General features: G+C 41.4%; 1 protein-coding gene across 4 annotated transcripts in view; it reads right to left on the bottom strand.

Moving 5' to 3' along the window:
• Window positions 1-23,498, bottom strand: part of slc10a7 (solute carrier family 10 member 7) — a 252,486-nt gene that overhangs the window by 168,648 nt on the left and 60,340 nt on the right. The window contains exons 5-6 of one of the 4 annotated variants that reach the window (XR_007263258.1): window positions 6,098-6,260; window positions 5,845-5,996 (exon numbers count right to left, since the gene is read on the bottom strand). The exons of the other annotated variants lie outside the window; for them this stretch is intronic. The gene's annotated coding sequence lies outside the window, so the exon portion shown is untranslated. Of the gene's footprint in view, window positions 1-5,844; window positions 5,997-6,097; window positions 6,261-23,498 lie in introns of those variants that run through there. 4 annotated transcript variants of the gene reach the window in all.

Genomic DNA, 23,498 nt, shown 5'->3' with positions numbered 1-23,498 from the left:
AACAACGCTTCTTCTTCTTCCTCAAGAGACTAAGGAAATTTGGAGTGTCCATAAGGACCCTCACCAACTTTTACAGATGCACCATAGAAAGCATTCTACCTGGGTGCATCACGGCTTGGCACAGCAACTGCTCTGCCCAGGACTGTAAGAAACTATAGCAAGTTGTGAACACAGCCCAGATCATCATGCAAGCCAACTTCCTATCCATGGACTCCATCTACACTTCTCGTTGCCATGGAATGACAGCCAACAGCCAAAGACCTTTCCCACCCTGGGTAAACTCTATTCTAACCTTTTCTGTCAGGCAGAAGATACAGAAGCTTAAACACACATACCAAAAGATTCAAGAACAACTTCTTCCCTGCTATTATTAGACTGCTAAATGGACCTCTCTAATTTCAAATCTAATATTGGCCTTGCCTTTGTGCACCTCCTGTGCAGCCATAACCTTGTATGCCTCGCTCTGTCTAAACCCCTGTTGATCTGTACATCCTTGTATGTTATGATCTGCCAATACTGCACGCAAAACAAAACTTTTCAATGTACTTAGGTACATGTGACAACAATAAATCAAATCAAAATCAGCATTAAGCATACTTTAATTGGAGACAAAGTCATACCCAAGTGTGAGAACTGAGCAGATAAAAGAAAAAGGGCAAGGCTGGATTCTAGGAAAGCTTCAAGTAGGGTCGAGGAACCCTAGAAATACAGACAGAAACTGCAGACCACGCGATACAGTCAGATAATGGGCATGAAGTCAACACATCTTTTGGAGAAGCATCTAGCATGAGGTTAGGATGGGAAAAACACTAGCATATGGCATGAGAGGAAAAGTCTAATTTCAGGAAGCAGAAAGTAGAAAAGTGACAATAATATTATTGATAAGGAAAAAGGTGGCAAGTTTTTAAAAATATATACAACTAAGAAGCATTGCCTTGTAATGCAATTCAATAAGAATATTAGCAACTGCCATTTGTTTCTTTCATCATGGGTTTTATTCAGCCCCCAGCAGGTCTGCTATTTTTTTCTCTTGAACCATGTTGACGTTTCTAGTCAATAAAAGTCTTGCACTAAATTAGGTCCTACATCTATTGGTTGCTATCAAACCTGTCACAAAGTTACCTAGTACATAAAGGACCTACTCACAGGTGCACATTATGGTGGATTTTTGTGCTGAAGCAGCACACTGGGGCCTTCTTGTGGCGCAGCGGTAACATCCAAACCCCTATTTTGAGAGACCTGGGTTCAGGTCATACCTGTTCCAGAAGTGTGTAATATATGTCTCTGAACAGGTTGATTAGAAAAATAGGTTAATAAGAAAAAAACTTGAAAAAGCACACTAGGGCTGTTGTGGTCCAGTGGTAGTGTCCCTACCCGGAGACAGAGGCCGGGTTCAAGTCCCAGGCATTCCATGTATATGTAATAACATCTCTGAAGAGGTTGATAAGAAAAGTTTGGTTAAATACAGAAAAAGATATTGAAATTGAAAAGGGCTCCTTCAGGTGCAATGGTCATTTCCCTACGTCTGAGCTGAGAGGCCTGGGTGTAAGTTTCATTTACTCTAGAGGTGAGTAATAACATCTCTGAACAGTTTAATTACAAAATACCTTGACAAAACACACTAGGGTTCTTGTGGCACAGTGGTGGTGTCCCCACCTCAGAGCCAGGAGGCCCTGGTTCAAGTTCCACCTGCTCCAGAACCGTGCCATATGGCACCTCAACAGATTGATTTAAAATATCTCAACAGAGCACACCAATGAGGCCTGGGGGTTGATAGATTGATACTGAGGTAGAATGAGAAGGACCACCTTTTGGGATCTTTGAAGCTTTCAATGTTAAATTTGTTGCACAATTGCTTCTGTTGTCTCCACAACTTGTGGGCCTGGATGTTGGAGACGGTAGACTGAATAAGACCGTGATCAGTACAGCAGTCATTAGTACACATCGTGGTGTGGGTAACATAGATATTTCTACAATTCCTTGCTTTAACAATCACCTGGCCAAGCAAATGACAATGTTCAGACCACATATGTGGCCATGAGTCTTTGTGCCCATCTCCCTTATTTGACTATTGGTTAATGACAAGGTATTTTTCTGAACATTTTGTCAGGAGGCTAATTCTACTCGAGTTTGCTCTCCCTACTCCTTGATAATCATACCTTCTAGAGATTTGTGTCCTTCCTAAGCTTGGGCCTGATATTGATGTAGAGGATAGTTTGTACTCTGCTGGAACTCAGGTTAGGAATTTCTCAAGGTCGGTGTACAATCCCTCCTTGGTCTCAACTGTTGCCTCAACCGTATGGCATTTGTGCTGATGCCACTCGCATTATGATTCCTCGTCAGTGTGACCGAGGTAGTCATAAAACACTTGCTTATCCACTATTCCTATAGAGGAATCGCAGGTGGAGGGGTAGCCAAACAATCACATTTTGATGGCAAAGCCCATTCCTTAGCATATGGGAAAATGGAAAGCCAAGGTTCTCTTCCAAACAGCATCCTAAATAAACTACCTCATCCTGTCAATTAAGATCAGTGCAGAGCTCCTGGAAGATGCAGATCATTTTCTGAATCTTGGGAGGTTACTTTCAATTAAGGCAGATGTAGAGGTCAAAATTCATGATCGTGTCCAATGTGCCAGATCAGGAGAACGGTATTTGAGGACTAGGATTTCAAACCCAAGACTAAGGTCATAGTTTACCATGCAGCAGTGGATCCCTGAACTCCTATTTTTAAAAAATTATTTGTTCATGCGAATGTGGTAATAGCCAGGTCAGCATTTATTGCCCATCCCTAACTGCCCTGAGAGCAGTTAAGAGTCAATCACATTGATGTAAATCTGGAGTCACATGTTGGCATAGCAGATGAGATGGCAGATTGCTTTCCCTAGAGGACATATGGAACCTGACAGGTTTTCACTACAATTGACAGTGGTTCATGGTTCATGAGACATGCTTTTATTCCAGATTTTTTTTTTTTTTTTTTTTTTTAAAAATCAAATTCAAATTTCACTAGCTGCCAGGGTGGGATTCAAACCCATGACCCTCGAACATTACTCTGAAGTTCTGGATTGCTAGTCTAGTAAAAATTCCATTATGCCACTATCCCCTCTAAATATGGTTCAGTGGTTTCAACAACCTATAGCAGGCACCTCAAAACTATCAGCAATTCCAAGATTTCTTCGAATCTGGTGTCAAGACAGGCAATCCAATGCCATCATCAAGCCAACTTGCCCAACACGGAGGTGTTAATTACTTCAAACAAGCTCTGCTAGGTGCAGCATTTATTCCAATGCCTGACACGAGAATTCTGAGACAATTGCTCTCTTATGAACTCAGTCACAGCAAGAACCTCCTTGGCTCCAATAATTCCTGAAAGATCACTTCCAATGCCTTCTCATTGGGGTGTAGTCCATCTGATCTGGATGATTTATCCAACTTCAGACCTTTCAGCTTTCCCAACACCACCTCCTTAGTGATAGCTACTACATTCACCTGTGCTCCTGACTCGTGAAGTTCTGGTATGCTATTGGTATTTTCTAACATGCAGACTGATGCAAAGTGCCTATTTGATTGCTCCACCATTTCTTTATTCCTCATGACCACTTCTCCAGCCTCTTTTTCCAGAAGTCAAATGTACATTCTTGCCTCTTGCTTACCTTTTATCCATCTTAAAAAAAACCTTACAATCTTCTTTTATATTACTAGCTAGCTTACCCTCGTATTTCATCTTCTCCCCCCTTATTACTTCTTTTACTTATCCTCCGCTGGTTTCTAAAGGCTTCCCAATCCTTTGCTTTCCCACTAATCTTCACCACATTGTATGCTTTTTCTTTTATGCTGGCCCTGACTTCCCTGGTCAGCCTCATCCTCCCCTTGGTACGTTTCTTCTTCCTTGGCATTATCGCCAGAAACTCCACCATCTTCCCTGCTAGGCTCCCCTTCTAATCAGGTTGATGGGAGGAGAAATGAAGTCAAGGTGATAGAGGAGATGCAGTTAGTTAGTTTCCAATTGTTGAGGGATGTATGATGAGAGAACTTACAGTTCCATGCAAGCAACGTAGAACAGGTAGTGGGAAAAACAATTTTAAAATAAGATTGCAAGGGTGTGGATTCGATTCCTGACATGGGCCATTAAAACAGAATCCATGTAAACATTTAAGATAAGGTTAGTTTGATTGTTGAAGGAAATGGAGCAAAGTGTCATGTAAAAATATCGGTTCACAAGAGAATCACATGCAGTTCTGGAAGCCACATTATAGGATGATGTGATAGCACTGGAGAGCGTGCAGAGGAAATTTACCAGTATGCTGCCTGGACTAGGGAATTTCAGTGACGAAGAGAGATTGGTCAGACTGGGATGGTTCTGCTTGAAGCAGGGGAGACATGATTGAAACGTGTAAAGTTATGAGTGACATATAGATAGAGTAGACGGGAAGAAACTTTTCCCATTGTTGGAGAGATTAATGGCCAGGGGGCATAGAATTAAAGTAAGCAGAAGGATGAGAGGAGGAGATGTGAAGAAAATGTTTTTCACCTATGGGATGGTGGCAATCTGGAATGCACTGCCTGTTAGAGTGGTAGAGGTAGAAACACTCATAATATTTAAGTATTTAAATGCACACTTCTAATGTCGAAGCATACAAGGCTATAGGTCAAGTGCTGGAAAATGAGATTAAAAATAGTTAAAGTGTTTATTTTTGACCAGTGGGGACATGATGGGCCATAGGGTCAATCTATGTTGTAGATCTCCATGACTCTGAAGAAGACAGGCACATGGAATTCGTACTGTTACTCATCTGGACGGAAAACACCAACACAGGCTAATTAGGTAAAAATTTCCAGTCTTGCACTTTCTCAGTAGTTCCAAGTAGGAAGTTACCTGACTGTTAGAATCGGTCAGAGGGCATCACGATGGTTAATTATTATAGGAGTCCTGTTGGCTGACAAAAGCCTGGGTATATAGAAACAGATCAGAAGGGCAGGAAGTTCTAGTCTGCTTTGGGATGTGGCACTGCTTTTGTCATTGCCCAGGAGAATAGCTACATGTGGTGTCTCCATTTTAAAACAAATCCATCAGTATCACCACTAATATAAGTTCCTTTCCTCCGACTGACAATTTGAAGTTCTCCAGGACTGGTATCACATTATGACAATTTAGATAGTTGTAAGAAAGGGAATAAAGGAGCATGGGAACTGAGCGAGAACAGTAATGAACCTTTTACCTCTTAGAACTACCTACAAATGTTTTAAGAATCAATACAGCATAAAAAGCATCTCTGATGGAAGATAAGTTCTGACAAGTCAGTCAGTCACAGCTAACTTACAAGTAGATTACAAGCAATAAACTAATGAGGGAAGTGAAGGGGAGCAAAAAGGATAGATGGAGGAAACATTGAAGGTAGAACGGGGCAGGGTGGTGATTAGGAAGAGAGGGGAAGGGGGGAAAAAAATCAGTGTGAGTGATAGCAGTTACCAGTTTTACAGCACTGTAAAACATAGCATTCACATCATTCTCATTGATTTTCATGCAGCTTTTGATCCACTTCTCTACTGTTTTTATTAAGAATTTCTGTAACTCTTGCTTTAACTTATTCATTGCATACAAAGGCATTTCCAGGTTTTATATAATACCAGTTATAAAACTTCAACTGAAAGAAACAGAAATTATAGTGGTCTTGCTGAAACTTCAGATTTTATGCAATAATTACCCTTTAATTCCAATATTTATACAGGAAAAGATTAAAGATTAACTAAATCACTCTCTCAAATGGGGGAGGAAGCTTTGTTGTCCATGTAATCCAATTTACTTAATTTCTTCATCGACAGTGTGTTGCACGCATCATAAAGTTAACCTCAGACTTTCTGCTCCAAACATTCCAAATGAGATGTCATGTCTCCAAGACAACATAACGGCTGCCAAGCTTTAAGCATTTTTGATCATGCTCTTGTTTGAAAGTTGAGCGTTATTCTAGGGAATTATAATCTTCCAAAACTGTGCTGTAAAGGGTTGAACAGCAATTCAATTACAGATGTTGCAATATTATCCAGAAGTCCAAAACTAAATTATGCCTGAGCAGATTACAAAGATTTAACATTACCCTATCCTGGGCTGGCAGCAGCAGTTTGAGAGTGAGTGCGGGTCAATTTGGGAGGAGGAAATGACATAATGTCTGTAATAGCCATGCACAACGAACAATCCTCAATCATCGACTTCAATTCCTGTACAGAAGCTCTCTGGATTTATGCATACAGAACTTGATCCTATGACAAAAAGGGGTTGGTAAGTGAGTGTGTCCAGCAAATCAAACGAATATAAATTTTATCAGGATAGATTTGGCAGTATCTTGATTTGAATGCTTTGGGTACAATGAACATTAAATTGATATTGCCTCACCCCAATTTAAAAAGAAAATTAATTACCTCAAGACGTAGTGGCTGTTTTTTGACAATCCACATAAAACACAATTCTTGGTCATTTTTTTCCCCAACAGCCAAAACAAGCTGAATAAACAGGAGCTCGACCAGGATATGCTAATGAGCCAAGAACCAGGATGAAACCACATGATCAAAACCATGTCAGAGATAGAAAGAACTGCAGATGCTGGAGTCAGAGATAACACACTTTTTCTGATGCCTCCGCCTCCACGCCTACTTTTTTTTTAAACCGTGAATCTAACCCACCCTCTACAGACCCCTTCTCCCGCCTCCAACACACCCTACCCTCCTGGACGCCACCCCAAGGCCTTCCATCGTCCCTCGACCTCTTCATCTCCAACTGCTGTCACAACATCGATCACCTCAACCTCTCCCGCACGGAACGTGCAGCCCTCCGCTCCAACCCTAACCTCACCATCAAACCCGCAGATAAGGGAGGCACAATAGTGGTATGGCGCACTGACCTTTACATAGCCGAGGCCAGGTGCCAACTCTCTAACACCTTCTCCTACCACCCCCTTGATCATGACCCCACACCTGACCACCAAAACATCAACTCTCAAACCATTCACAATCTCATCACCTCAGGTGACCTCCCACCCACAACCTCCAACCTCATCATTCCCCAACCCCACACCGCCCGTTTCTATCTCCGTCCCAAAATCCACAAACCTGACTGTCCCGGCCGACCCATTGTCTCTGCCTGCTCCCACCCCACTGAACTCATCTCTGCTTACCTTGACTCTGTTTTCTATCCCACGGTCCAGGAACTCCCCACCTCCGTCCGGGACACCACCTACGCCCTCCACCTCCTCCAAGACTTCCAATTCCCTGTCCCCCAATACCTCATTGTCACTGTGGACATCCAATCCCTGTACACTTGCATTCTCCACGTGGATAGCCTAAAAGCCTCCGCTTCTTCCTCTGCTGCAAGCCCAACCAGTCCCCCTCCACTGACACCCTCATCTGCTTACCGAACTCGTCCTTACTCTTAACAACTTCTCCTTTAACTCCCCCCAATTCCTACAGACTAAGGGGGTAGCCATGGGAACCCGCATGCGCCCAAGCTATGCCTGCCTCTTCATAGGATACGTGGAACAGTCCCTCTTCCGCTGCACTGGCACTATCCCCCACCTCTTCCTCTGCTACATTGATGTCTGTATCAGCACTGCCTTGTGCTCCCACGAGGAGTTTGAACAGTTCATCAACTTTACTAACACCTTTCACCCCAACCTCAAATTCACCTGAACCATCTCGGATACCTCCCTCTCCTGCCTGGACCTCTCTGTCTCCATTTCTGGTGACCGCCTTGAAACCGACATCTATTTCAAGTCCACCAACTCCTACAGTTTCCTAGACTACACCTCCTCTCACGCACCTTCCTGCTCCCAATTCCTCTGCCTCCGCCACATCTGCTCCCAAGATGGGGCATTCCACTCCCGACAATCCCAGATGTCCTCTCATTTCAAGGACTGCAACTTCCCCCATTTAGTGGTCGAGAATGCTCTCAACCACATCTCTTGCATTTCCCACACTTCTGCCTTCACATTCCCTCCCCTAAAAAAAAAGACAGAATCCCCCTTGTCCTCACATATCACCCCACTAACCTCTGTATCCAACGTATCATTCTCCCCCACCTACAATCCGACCCCACAACCAGAGATATATTTCCCTCCCACCCTTATCTGCCTTTCGTAGGGACCGCTCTCTGCACGACCCCCTCATCCGCTCCACACTCCCCACTAACTCCACCTGGCACCGGTCCCTGCAATCGCAGGAATTGCTACACCTCCCCCCTCATCTCCATTCGAGGCACCAAACAAACCTTCTACATTAGGCAGAGATTCACCTACACATCCGTCAATGTGGTCTATTACATCCGCTGCTCCCATTGGGGCCTCCTCTACATCGGTGAAGCCAAGCAGAGGCTCGGGGACCACTTTGTAAAGCACTGCGCTCTGTTCACGACAGGGGACAACACCTTCTGGTCACGAACCATTTCAACTCCCTGGGTGACATGTCCATCCTGGGCCTCCTCCAGTGTCACAACGACACCACCCAGAAACTGGAGGAGCAGCACCTCATAGCGCCTCAGGAGCCTACAACCCAATGGCCTAAATGTGGATTTTACCAGTTTCAAAATCTCCCCACCCCCAACCTCATCCCATGACCAACCCTCCCTCTTATCCCCGCCTCCTTGACCTGACACAACCTGTCCATCTTCTCTCCCACTTCACTGACCAATCCCCACCACTCCCTACCTGCACTCACCTATCACCTTTCCACCTACCTTCCCCAGCCCCATCCCTCCTCTGTCTATCTATTTCGGAGCTCCCTTCCCCTACCCCACCCCATTTCTGAAGAAGGGTCCCGACCCAAAATGGCAGCTTTCCTGTTCCTCTGATGCTGCCTGGCCTGCTGTGTTCCTCCAGCTCCACACTGTGTTATATCAAATGCTATGTGTTGTTTAGCAGAGGCATGCTGAAAGATGGATGCATAGATGGGTTTTTTTTAAACTGCACCTTGTGGTCTGAGCTGTTGAATAAACCCATGAAATTTTCTAGTTAACAGCCAATACCAATAAAACAATTAATATGTCAACTAAGCTTTCTCTATAGCCAACATTTATATGTCCCCTGGATTGAGGAACAAAGGCTACATTCTTCCTATTAAAAGATTGGCTGCCCTTCCTATCAGATGTACAGAAACTCAACTTGTATAAAGAACTTGAATTTAGAAATCCAAGCATGTGGAGTTCCTCTACATGTCAGTGAGTAGGTTTTAAAGAAAATGTGTAATCTAGTGCATCTTGATGCAGTTTGTCATTTCCTAGATGTTAGCCAAAGATATATATCACATATAGTCAAGTTTCATTGAGTCAGATACCCTGAAGTTTATTTACAACACTATTTACAAGGCTATAATATCAAAGACTTACGCAGAGAGAATGAAGAAAGGTCAAGGGTTACGTTATTACCAGAACACCCCATGTTGTGATAACTTATAACTATCTTAAAAGCATCTTCCTGGTCTGGTATCTATATGATAGCACACCCCCCATTTCACTTCCCAATTTGAGAGCTGCTGCTGAGGGTAAGCCCTAGGACAGTATGCAGATTTAACATAGCTATTCAAACATTTGACAAGTTGCTTTACATTTAATGATCATGGATTTCACGGTATGAACAGTGCATTCTGCAAGACTGATACAGGGTCTGTTTCCATGCAGTATGGCTCTTTGGCCCAATTCATCTGCACCGACCAGATCTCCTAAATTGATCTGAAGGTAGTGAGGAGAGATGGTAATATATTGAATACCCTATTTCACTTGTTGGCATGCTTGGATGCCATAAAAGGAACTCTGGAAGCTTCACAGCATTTTTCCTTGGTTGCCTGTTCTTCATGTACTGCTGTAAAACAGGGTGCTGGACTGGAGTTTCTCTCAGTGATTGCATATTCAGTCCAATGTCCTCTTCCATAGGTCACAAAATGCTAATACTGATGGGGCAGACAGGACACACCTCATCCAAGATTTGGATGTTCCACTTGACCTGTAGCCATCTGCACTAGTTGCTACAACACGTTTGAATTGGCATTTTTTTTTCCTTGTACATTATCAACGGTATATTCTTCAGGCTTGTCCAGAAGTGTTTTTGAATGATTTATTGAACGTAGAGGCATATGTGAGTTCCACAAGCCTTTCACCTAGGTTAGCTTTGGCAAAATCACTTCCTGTATCTTTTCATCAAAACATACCTACAAATTGATTCAATCGTTTTACCTGGCTGTTGGGGATATTATTTGAACTCAAGACTGTCTACAACGAAATTGACTCAAACATGAAATTGATCTTCTAAAATATATTTCCAGGATTTCTGTGGTCATTAGAAATACCAGAGGAGTCTATTCTTCTTAAACCTTTAGTGCCCAAAGTGAGAAAAGGTTTACCTGCCATTCTTCGTCAGCTCTGCTGATTTGTAAATATCGATTCTTTCTTTCTTTAAACTGAAGATCTGACAGAATGTCAATGGAATTGCAAATCATGGTTAGATTTGTTTTCTATCTTTCTTTTGTGTAGAATTACGCTCTTTAATGGCAGACTAAAAATCTGTATTTGCAGCGTTTTTATCTATTTTTTAATTTTCGTTGGCTTTAAAAGACTTTCTCTTCTCTTATTTGTTGTTTAGCTTTAAAAGTAGCAATTATCATCTCTTTATTGTTCTGACTTTGGAAGTGATTGTTAACTTATCTCTCTTCTTGCTGTACCTTTTAAAAGGTGCAGGGTTGTGGTCACAGATTTTGGTCTATAGGCAGCACACGCACCAGAAGAAAAAGGCGAAACAAAGCTGCGATTACCTCAAGAAGACATTTTTAAAAAAAAAAAATTCACCTGTTTTTAAAAAAAAAAGAAAATGCATCTGGACAAAGGCAAGACCTTGTTCATATAGACAAAATCTTAAGCTGAATTTTCCTTTGGGAGTGCTTGGAGGTATCCATTCTAGTCCATTTAAAAGTCTTTTTTTCTTAAATTGGGGCAGCAGCAGTCTCTCATGTTTTAAGAGAGATAAAGTTATCAGTACTTCAGTATAGGTTTGTAGCCTTTAGTTTTCGTTAAAGCACATCAGTCATGGCTGTAGTTGTAACTTCAGCTCCAAAGTCAGACAGATTTATAGATAATTATTAGGAAAAAGACTTTTCACAAGTGCCCACATTACAGTCACCTTTTCAGCCTTCAGTGCCACTAATTAGCTTTCAGAAATAGCTTTTAGCACTCACCTGCTACCACTATGACATGGTTTGTCACTTACTAAGTTAGCCCATGCAATATACACCACAGATTGTTGGGCTATAGCTGAGTCATGAAGTGTATTTATAATGTGAATGATTTACAAGGCTAAAATAACAGACTTCCACACAGTCTGGGTTCTGTGTTTACTTATGTTACTGTACATAATAAACACATAACTGACTGACCACACTGATTCCATTACACACAGAGTGACTGAAGTGGGGAGGTCATTTTATACTGGAATGTCATGTCTTGATTATGTGCAGCTATCTCAAAAGGCACAGGCCAATCTTGTCTGCAACCTAGTGGAATAAGTTTTCAATTTATTTGGCTACGGTTAGTATACTAGTTTGTAGCATGATAGTACTTACTGGTAGTGTTACCCGAACTTTTGACCACTAATTGAAATAAATAGCTATACGACATACCTAAGACGACTGGCGCAGTAGCGTCGTTGTTATGTTAACAGACTAATAATGCAGCGACCTCAAACAACAATCGAAACAGATATGTTTAAATGCCACCAGTGAATTCAGATTCTCCAGTTAATTAAAAGTCTTAAGTAGCATCCTTAACATAATAAAACCTCCCCAGGCACTTCATGGAGCAATATAAAGAATGAGCCAAACTACACTGGATGATATTAGGTCAGATGACCAAAAGCTTGCACTAAGTAGGTTTTAAGGAGAATCTTGAAAAAGGAAAGCAAAACAGTGAGGCACAGAGGTGTAGAGCAGCATTCCCAGAGCTTTCCCAGCCAAGATAACTGAAGGCACAGCCATCAATGCTGGAACATTAAAATTGGGAGTGCACCAGAGACCAAAATAAAAGGAACATGTATAACTCATGTTTCTGTGATTGAAGATAACAAAGATAGGGAGGGGCAAGACCACAGAGGAATTTGCAAACAAGCATAAGAATTTTCAAATTAAGAAATTACATGACTTTAATCTAATGTAGGTCACTGAACACAGAGATAAAAGAATGGAATTTGATACAAGACATGGGCGGCAGATTTTTGGATGAACTGCTGAATGTAAGAAATTGAGCAGGATTGTGTCCAAAAGGTAATAAAAATATGTGAATTAAGGTTTCAGGAGCATATAATCTAGGATGAAATTGGGCAATCACTACGGTGATGGAAACAGTTGGTCTTAGTTAAAAGATGGACCAGGTTCAAAAGCTCATCTCTGATCAAATGTGACACCGAGGCTGCAAACAGATCAACTTAATCTCAGATTGTTGTGGGGAGATGAATACAGTTAATAGCTGGAGGGCATAGTTCACAGCAGGAAATTAAAACAATGGTTTAAATCTTCCCAAAATTTAATTGAAAGAAACGTCTGCTCATCCATAGATGTCGATTGGCACTCTGATTATTTAACAACACTGGAGGAATTAAGAAAGGTGGTGAGATAGAATTGGGTCTCCAGCATTCACATGAAAATTAACACAGTGCTTTTGGATGATAGCGCAAGTGATGAAGTGGGCCAATGAGCAATCCTTGAGGGACAACAGTGGTAGAGCTGGAAGAGAATTCATTCTAAGTGATTATCTGGCTACATTTAGATAGATAAGAATGGAATCAGGTGTGAATGTTTCCACCGAGATGATAGTGGAGTGGCATTGGACGAAGATGGTGTAGTCAACGATGCCAAAGGTTGCAGACAGGTTGAGAAGAGTGAGGAGGGACCATTCACCTTCATTACAGTCACACTGGACAACATTTGAAACTTCCGTAAGCGTTGTTTCGGTATCATAAAAACCTGATCTGAAAAAGTCAAACATGAAGTTCTAGGAAAAATGGGAATGCACCTGGACAGCATCAACATGTTAAGGACTTTGGAGAAGAATGGGAAGTTGGAGACTGACATTTGGGTCAGTTTTTTTTCCAGGTAAATTATCTAAAGATAAAAATTAATTCTAACTTTCTGCTAACATCTAGAAACTACTCAAAACATCTCTAACCAGCTTTGGGGTTATAAATATGTGCTAACTGACTTAATAGCCCGAAACTGATAATAAGTTATCCATAATTCTATAAGGTTAGATAGTTTTGACATGACAACTTGGTCTTAAACACGAGTTTTAATGCCCAATATATGCAGTAGGTCCATTTACATGGTCTACAATCAATAGGATCTTTTTAGTATGAACAATTTTGTGACAATGCTCATTATTAGCATACTGTGCTGCTTCTTCAAATCCTTAATATAGTTATGTGTACCATCTTACCTGATTTCTAACTTTACTTACATAAATATCCTTTATTTGAGGAGTGGTGAGGAGAAAAAGGCTGCTTCAAAAAAAAATTCCAAATATTGGTCAACATTTTTTTTTTACAACTGTGCCTATCATGCATAATTGTTACGTTTTAAAATAACAACTAGTGTTGGACTTGTTGTCACTCAAAGAGGGGACTTTTAAAACTTTTTTCCTATTTCTCCACTGTCTTTGTAAAGACTGCAAAATATATTTTCTTTCAAAAAAGATGAACTTAATTTACTTTACTGGGCAGCACGGTGGCTCAGTGGTTAGCACTGCTGCCTCACAGCGCCAGGGACCCAGGTTCAATTCCACCCTCAGGTGACTGCATGCATGTTCTCCCCATGCATGCGTGGGTTTCCTCTTGGGTGCTCTGGTTTCCTCCCACAGGCCAAAGATGTGCAGGATAGGTGGATTGGCTATGTTACATTGCCCCATAGTGTCCAGGAATATGCAGAGTGTTGAATTAGCCATAGGAAATGCAGGGTTACAGGGATAGGGGCGTGGGTCTGGGTGAGATGCTCTTCAGAGGGGCAGTATGGATACAATGGGCCAAATGGCCTGCTTCCACACCGTAGGGATTCTATGATTATATGATACTTTTCTTCAAGATAGCAAGATTATTTTGCTGTATCATTGCTTAGTTGGATGCATGGGTTATGTACCAAAATACCGAGTCAGATATCCTATTCTGGATTGGCCATTTTGTGATGGACTAAATAAATAGATTCTTCAAACTATTTTGGTGTCGAAACAACTGCAAATGGAGGAGTTAAAATTTATTTTTACATCAAAAATTGTTATTATGGAAATTGTACCAACCAATTTTAATGCATGGAAAGACTGGTCATAATTTATGCCAGTTCATTTGTCAGATCTCACTTGATTTAATCACTTAACATGTTTCACTGCACTTGCAAGGCAGTCCACCCATATTTTATTAGCCCACAAAGAACACTTCATAAATACGATCATTCCGCATTTCACACCAAGGTCCTTATATGCCAATTTATGCTGTTAATATGCTGTTTAAACAGTATCAACAGAAAGTATGGAATAGCAGGAACTACAACAGGAATCACCAAACCTTAATCCTAGTCAATACTGGTAGTTTGAATCTGAAAAATAGGCATTATGATTCACTGGACATGTAACTGCATCTTGCAGGATCTTCCCATTACTGCATTGTCATTTGTCAAATTCAAGAATCATTGCACAGTCCTCTATTTTAATTGCTTCCTTCCCAGGAAAAGGTGAGGATGCCTTACTTCCCTAGTCATTCTAACCAAAAGTCAGGCTTTGAAAGTTCGAGCTTGATGTCACCTACTTATTTATCCTACTTTGTCCTCTTTACTCTCTTCCTGGTGGTATCCTGCACTATGTTTTTTCTCTCTCTATTATTCCAATTAATTAAGATTGTCAATAAAACTAACCATGGATCAGCAGCTCGATAGAAGCAATAACTGACTTAGCTGGAAATAAAGTCAAAGTCTAGATCACAAAGAATGTCTATTTCATAATAAAATCAAAATGAAAGCAAGCTGAAAGTACCAAAAACACCAAGACAAAAATTGAGAAAAAAAGTCAACTGTACAGTGATAAATAGATCAACAACTTGACCACATAATCCCCACTTGGACACATCCTTTTCAAATCAAGTACTGCAGTTTCTTAATGCTCCATATAAACACAAATAAGCTCAAAACCTATTGCAATCACAAGGAAAATTAATGGTGCATCATGAAAAAATTATCACAAATGATACTTAGTTTATTTGTTTGGCTAATTTTTGGATACCTATCATTTGCTAAGTTAGTCTTTATCAGTTTCAATGATGATTCCAGGACCATTTGGATATAAAAATACCGCATTACAAATAAAATTCCTGATGCATCAAGTGATTTGAGTAACTCATTCATAAAATAGTGAAACTAGCAAAGGATCTGTATTGACTGCTATTGACTCAGTTTATTCAGCCATTATATTCTTGCCCAGGTTCATTCTTTTTGAAAAGCTTTCTTAATGCATTTGATCCCTCTATTTCTTCTGATCCTTTCCTATTTGGCATTCACAGTTTTTCTTTCATCAGTATAACATATTTTCGAGAAGAAGCCATTTACTGGTGAAGTCAGGACTAAGAGAAAATCTGGCTGATTATCAAAATCTTGGACCCCGAAGCTGTACAGTATAGACAATGTTTAATTTATGTTAAATGACTTCATAATTTTCTTGTATGATATGAAGTACTATTCCATGTGATCTGGTGATACTTAACCTGAATGCAGTGCCAAACCAAAGAATGTGAAAGCTGTTAGCTGACAGAAAAATTCTGCTTTAACGAAAACAGGAGAGTTGGAGTAAGTGTGTGATCAAAATAGAGGAAGCAGAAGAGGCAGAAAGAGAGACCTAACTTATTATGAGCAGAGGAACATTTCGCATACAGGAAGTCAGTTTGGCAGAAAACATACATAAGAACATAAGAACTAGGAGCAGGAGTAGGCCATCTGGCCCCTTGAGCCTGCCCCGCCATTCAATAAGATCACGGCTGATCATTTTCAGACACAGCTCCACTTACCCGCCCGCTCACTATAACCCTTAATTCCCTTACTGTTCAAAAATTTATCTAGCCTTGCCTTAAAACACATTCAGCAAGGTAGCTTCAGCTGCTTCACTGGACAGGGAATTCCACAGATTCACAACCCTTTGGGCGAAGAAGTTCCTTCTAATCTCAGTCCTACATCTGATTCCCTTTATTTTGAGGTTATGCCCCCTAGTCCTAGTTTCACCTGCTAGTGGAAACAACCTCCCTGCCTCCACCTTATCTATTCCCTTCATAATCTTATATGTTTCTATAAGATCTCCCCTCATTATTCTGAATTTTAGTGAGTATAATCCCAGCCTACTCAGTCTTTCCTCATAATCCAACCGTCTCAACTCTGGAATCAACCGAGTGAATCTCCTCTGCACCCCCACCAATGCTAGTATATCTCTTCTCAAGTAAGGAGAACAAAACTGCACACAGTACTCCAGGTGTGGCCTCACCAAGACCCTGCACAGCTGCAGCATAGCCTCCCTGTTTTTAAACTCCATCCCTCTAGCAATGACAGACAAAATTCCATTTGCCTTTTTAATTACCTGCTGCACCTGCAATCCTACTTTTAGCGATTCATGCACAAGGACACCCAAGTCCCTTTGCACAGCAGCATGCTGCAATTTTTTACCATTTAAAACACAGTCCATTTTGCTATTATTCCTACCAAAATGGATGACCTCACACTTATCAACATTGTACTCCATCTGCCAGACCTTTGCCCACTCACTTAGACTATCGATATCCCTCTGCAGACTTTCAGTATCTTCTGCACACTTTGTTCTACCATTCATCTTAGTGTCATCTGCAAATTTTGACACACCACACTTAGTCCCCAACTCCAAATTATCAATGTAAATTGTAAACAATTGCGATCCCAACACTGATCCCTGAGGCACACCACTAGTCACTGACCGCCAACCAGAAAATCACCCATTTACCCCTACTCTTTGCTTTCTACTAGTCAACCAATCCTCTATCCATGCCAATACATTACCTGTAATACTGTGCAACTTTATCTTAAATAGCAGCCTTTGGTGTGGCACCTTGTCAAATGCCTTCTGGAAATCCAGATACACCACGTCCACCAGTTCCCCAGTGTCCACCATGCAAATAATGTCCTCAAAGAATTCCACCAAATTAGTTAAACATGACCTACCCTTCATGAATCCATGCTGGGTGTTCCCAATAGGAGAATTTATATCCAGATGTCTTGCTATTTCTTCCTTAATGATAGATTCAAGCATTTTCCCTACTACCGAAGTTAAGCTAAATGGCCTATATAGTTACCTGCTTTTTGTCTACTTCCTTTTTTAAACAGTGGCGTCACATTGGCTGTTTTCCAATCTGCGGGAAACACCCCAGAGTCCAGTGAATTTTGGTAGATAATTACTCGTGCATTTGCTATTTCCCCCAACACCTCTTTTAGTACCCTGGGATGCATTTCATCACGGCCAGGAGACTTGTCTACCTTTAGCCCCATTAGCTTGCCCAGCACTGCCTCCTTAGTGATAATGATAGTTTCTAGGTCCTCACCTACTATAAGCTTCTTGCCATCAGTTTTCGGCATGTTATTTGTGTCTTCCACTGTGAAGACCGACACAAAATAACTGTTTAATGCCTCGGCTATTTCCTCATTCCCAGTTATTAAATTGGCCTTCTCATCCTCTAAAGGACCAATGTTTACCTTCGCCACTCTTTTACGATTTACATATTTATAGAAACTTTTGCTGCCTGTTTTTATATTCTGAGCTAGTTTACTCTCATTATCCATCTTACTTTTCTTTGTAACTGTTTTTGTGGCTTTCTGTTGGCCTTTAAAGATTTCCCAGTCTACTAGTTTCCCACTACTCTTTGCTTTTTTGTGTGTTTTTTTTCAATCTGATATTTTCCTTTACTTCCTTAGACATCCATGGCTGACTAATCTCTTTTCCTACAGTTCTTCCTCATCACTGGAATATACTTCTGCTGAGCACTGTGAAAAATCGTTTTGAAAGTCCTCCACTGTTCCTCAATTGACCGACCATAAAGTTTTTGCACCCATTCTACCTTAGTTAACTCCTCCCTCATCCCATCATAATCTCCTTTGTTTAAGCACAGGACATTGGCACTGGATTTAACCGTCTCACGCTCCATCTGTATTTTAAATTCGACCATACTGTGATTGCTCCTTCTGAGAGGATCCCTAACTGCGAGATCATTAATTATTCCTGTCTCATTACACAGAACTAGATCTAGGATAGCTTGCTCCCTCATAGGTTCCATTACATATTGTTCAAGGAAATTATTGCGGATGCATTCTATGAACCCCTCCTCAAGGCTGCCATGGCCGACTTGGTTTGACCAATCGATATGCAGATTAAAATCCCCCATGATAATTGCTGTACCATTTTTACATGCATTAGCTATTTCTACGTTTATTGTCCGCCCCACGACGATGTCATTATTTGGTGGCCTATAGACCACACCTATCAGTGACTTCTTCTCCCTGCTATTCCTAATTTCCACCCAAATGGATTCAACCTTTCGTTCAGTAGAACCTATATCATCTCTCACTACCGCCCTGATATCATCCTTAAAAATCAGAGCGATACCACCTCCCTTACTTTCCTGTCTGTCCTTCCGAACAGTTTGATACCCCTGGATATTTAACTCCCAGTCACGACCATCCTGCAACCATGTCTCTGTAATGGTCACTAAATCATACCCATTTGCCATGATTTGCGCCATCAACTCATCCACCTTGTTTCGAATGCTCCGAGCATTCAGATAAAAAGTGCCCTTATGCCAGTTTTTGCACCTTCTTTGAGTCCATTACTAACAGCTCTTGAGTTCTCCTTCCCTTTAACTTTTTTCCTAATTTTCAATGGAGTTGAAGCTTCCTCGTCACCTGTTAACCTGCTGCTTTGCCTTCCATTAATTGTTATACTCCCTGTACGCTCACTCCTCCCTTCCCTCCTACTTACTAGTTTGAAGTTCTATTGACCACCCTATTTACCCTTTTCGCCAGAACACTGGACCCGGCCCTGTTCAGGTGGAGTCCATACCAGCGGTATAGATCCCTCCTGTCCCAGAACTGATGCCAGTGCCCCATGAAAAGGAAACCCTCTTTCCCACACCACTCTTTTAGCCACGTGTTTACTTCCCTGATCCTCGCCTCCCTATACCAATTTGCACGTGGCTCAGGCAGCAATCCAGAGATTATGACCCTTGAAGACCCGTTTTTTAAATTTAGCTTTTCTCCTAACTTTGCATAATTCCAAAACAGGCCTTTTTTCCTAGTCCTGCCTATGTTGTTGGTACCTATGTGACCACAACAACTGGATCCTCCCCCTCCCTCTCTAGTATCCTCTCAAGTCGGTCAGAGATGTCTCGCACCCTGGCACCGGGCAGGCAACACACCATGCGGGATTCTCCATCCCGATTGCAAAGGATACTGTCTATCCCCCTGATGATGGAAATCCCCTACAACTACAATCTGTCCTTTAGCTCCCCCCTCTTGAATGGCTTCCTGAACCATGGTGCCATGGTCAGTTGACTCATCCTTCCTGCAGCCCTGTTCCTCATCCACGCAGGGAGCAAGTGCCTCATACCTGTGGGACAATGTCAAGGGCTGCGGGTCCTGTGTTCCTGTCTGCAGGGTCCTTCTACCTGCCTCACTCACAGTCACACACTGCTGTCCCTGGCCGCTGATCGAATTGACATTGGTTAATTTACTAGGTGTGACTGCCTTCTGGAACACAGCATCCAGGTATCTCTCCCCCTCCCGGATGTGCTGCAGTCTTTGGAGTTCGGATTCCAGCGCATCAATTTTGAGCCGGAGCTCAAGCAGCCAACATTTGCTGCAGATGTGGTCACTGCTGTTCTCAATGGGATCAGCTAGCTCCCACATCATACAGCTACAACACATCACCTGACCTGCCATCTCTACTTAGTTAATTATTTAAAATTAATTGGTTTTTTTTAGTTTCGCAGTGTTCTCTCATGTGTTCTCTGCACCAGTAAGTTTCCTCCATTGTATACTCAAATAGACTCCAGTTTTGCCTTGCGAACCACTCCCAGAGGATTTGGCATCTAGGTGACCTCCCCGAAAGATAACAAAGAGATTAGAAAAAAAAATGCAAAAAGCTTACCTGCTCACCACACTTAGTCTTTACTATTAGGTTACAGGAGGTGGAAGGATTGGAGACACTACACGTAATGTCTCAGGTATTAGTTACTTCCCAAATTTATTGGTTGAAAGACAACCGTTACCCAGCCGACCACTCGCGCCTGCTCTGGGACTCCTCCTCCACTGAACAACTGAAGGCTGCAGTCATGCGAGGCAAGACTTTTATAATGAAAGCTTACCTTCCTGGCTGCCCTCACGCTCTCTCCTGGACTCCCGCCGCTGAACAACTGAAGGACAAAGAGTCAAGACTCTTCGAGGCATTAGACGAGCTGGCTAAGACAGATATAAAAGCTGGAAGGCTGTGTGAATAGCTCAAAAATACTAAAGAGCTCAGTGTTTTACTGAAAGTAGCCATATTGTGAGCATGGCTAAACGTAAGAACTAAAAAACAGAAGTAGGCAATTCAGCCCCTAGAGCTTGCTCTACCATTTGATCATGGTTGAGCTTATCTTGGTCTCAACTCCACTTTCCTGCCCCTCTCTGTAACCCTTCAACCCAGTACTGATTAGAAATCCATTTATATCCTCCTCAAATTTACTCAATGTCCCAGCATCCACCACACTCTAAGATAGTGAACTCCACAAATTCACGATTCGTTGATAGAAGTAATTTCTCCTCATCTCAATTTTGAATCTGCTACCCTTTATCATAAAACTATGACTGGTCATTCACAGTAAAATTTCCAAAAGATAGACTTGTCTGAAACATCATGGTATTCAATTCCTATAAAGCACTGCTGTACTCCATTCCCCAACAGATAGGAACAGCAGGAATCAAGACTAAAGTTGATATTTTCATTAAGACAATGTTTACAGAGCAGAAGAAAAGCTAACAGAAACACATGGTCAAAATCAGAAAGTGATTTTAAGTTGAGCAGAAGCTATGCAATGCAAATATATATTTTATGCAAGAGTTGTATCGTTTTCATGGGAAGAGACCAAGTGTAATTCTGGGGGTATTGGCTCACATATGCATTCTGTTTTACTTAATCGGGACGCTGATCCAGATGAAATCATTCCTAACTTTTATTTGAAAAACATAATTGAGACTACATTGGTCATGTCACAATACCTCACTTAGGCCAGTTAACTGCACCGATAGACATGGTGAGTGCATGACAATATGATTTGAAGAACCCTTGAAAAGGCCTTATCTGATGTATCAGTGCACTTATCCAGCGAGCACGTATACCAAAAATCTGGCGACAATCAGTTGATCTATCATTGACACAAGAGAAAAGTGCTGGGGAAACTAATAGGACTAAAGAGGCAGCCAAGTCCCCTGGACCTGATGGGATACATCCTGGGCTATTGAAAAAAAGTAGTTACAGAGATAATGGATGCACTCCTAAAAATCAATCCTTAGATTCTGGAAAGTTCCAGTGGATTGGAAAACTGCCAATATAACACCTTTGTTAAAGGATGGAGACAAAAAATAGATAATTAAAGGCTAGTTAGCTTAAGGTCCTCTGTTGGCAGAATGTTGGCTTGTTTTTTTTTTATAAACATCGAACATAAAAGGAGGAGTTTATTTGGCCCTTTGAGCCTACTCCCTCATACATTATGGTAAGACCATAACGATCATAAGAAATAAGAAGAGGAGGAAGGCATTCAACCCATCAAGCCTGCTCGGTCATCCAAAAGGATCATAGCTGATTTGACATTCCTCATATCCACTTTCCTACATTTTTCCTATAACCCTTGTGTCCACTACCGATCAAGAATCTATCTACCTCAACCTTAAATATACACAAGGACTCTGCCCTGACAGCTCTCTGTGACAAGGAATTCCAAAGACCCTCTGGGAGAAGAAATTCCTCCTCGTCTTAGTATTAAACTGGCGCCCATTTATTCTGAGAATATGTCCCCTTGTCCGAGACACTGTCATGAGCGGAAACATCCTCTCAGCAATTACCCTGTCAAGCCCCTGAAGAGTCCTATAATGTTTCAATGAGATCACCTCTCAAACATCTAAACTCCAGTGAGTAGAGTCCCAACCTGTTCAGCCTTTGCTCATTGGACAAATCTCTCCAGACTAATGAACATCACGTGAACCTTTTCTGAATTGTCTCCCATGAAATTATAACCTTCCATTATTCAGAGGACCAAAATAATTCTCTGTACTCCTGATGTGGGCTCCCCAGCATTTCGTACAATCGCAGTAAGACTTCCCTACTCTTACACTCTAACCCAACTTGAAATAAGAGTCAACATGCCATTAGCCTCCCTGATTAACTGGTGCACTTTGCATTAGCTTTGTGTGTTTCATGCACAAGTACCCTCATGTCCCTTTGCATTGCAGCTTTTTGAAGCTTTTCTCTATTTAAATAATATTGTCTTGCTCTCCCTTCCGAAATGAGCAACTCCACTTTTTCCCACATTACGCCCACTTACTTAACTTATAGCTCAATAATGCAAAGTAATTGAGAAAAACATTTTTACAGTCAACAAACAAGATATTGTCCAAAACAGGAAAAAAAAAAATTGTAAAAAAGAGGTAGCCTTACTCATCAAAATGCTAAAGCATCCTCAAAAGATTCTTGATTTATGAACACCTACAAAACAAAGGTTCCAGCACAACAGACCATAAGATGTAGGAACAGAAGTAGGCCTTTCAGCCCATCAAGTCTGCATTTTTCAATAAGATCATGGACAATCTGATAATCCCCAACTCCACTTTTCTGTCTTTTCCCTACAACCCTTGATTATTCTACTGATTAAAGATCCATTTCAGCCTTGAATATATTTAATGACCCTGACTCGTAAGCGCTTAAAATGAAGAATTCCACAGATTCACTACCCTTGGAAGAAATTCCTCACCATCTCTATCTTAAATGTGCAACACCATATTTTGAGATTATGCCCTCTGTTTCCCCTTGGAAGATTCCAGGGCCAATTTTTCTGCATCTACCCTGTCAAGTCCCTTAAGAACTCTGCATACTTCAATAAGGTAACCTCTCTTTCTTCCAAATTCCAAACTGCACAGGACCAACCTCCTCAACCTCTCCACATAAGATAGTCTCTCAATACCTGGAATCAAGCTAGTGAACTTTCACTAGACTGCCTCTAACACCAGTAAAGCTTTCCTTAAATAATGGGCTCAAAACTGCTCAGTATTCCAACTGCAGTCAGACTCTTGCCGTGTCGATGTTGGCAATCTCTCGCTAATGAATATGATCATACACCTAGGAAATTCCGTGTATAAAAACAAAGTTGCTGGAAAAGCTCAGCAGGTCTGGCAGCATCTGTG

Source organism: Rhincodon typus, chromosome 1, assembly GCF_021869965.1.
Source record: "Rhincodon typus isolate 14 chromosome 1, sRhiTyp1.1, whole genome shotgun sequence".
Taxonomy (NCBI): domain Eukaryota; kingdom Metazoa; phylum Chordata; class Chondrichthyes; order Orectolobiformes; family Rhincodontidae; genus Rhincodon; species Rhincodon typus.
The sequence above is the reverse complement of the archived record's forward strand: the minus strand, read 5'-3'. Positions and strand labels throughout refer to the sequence as shown.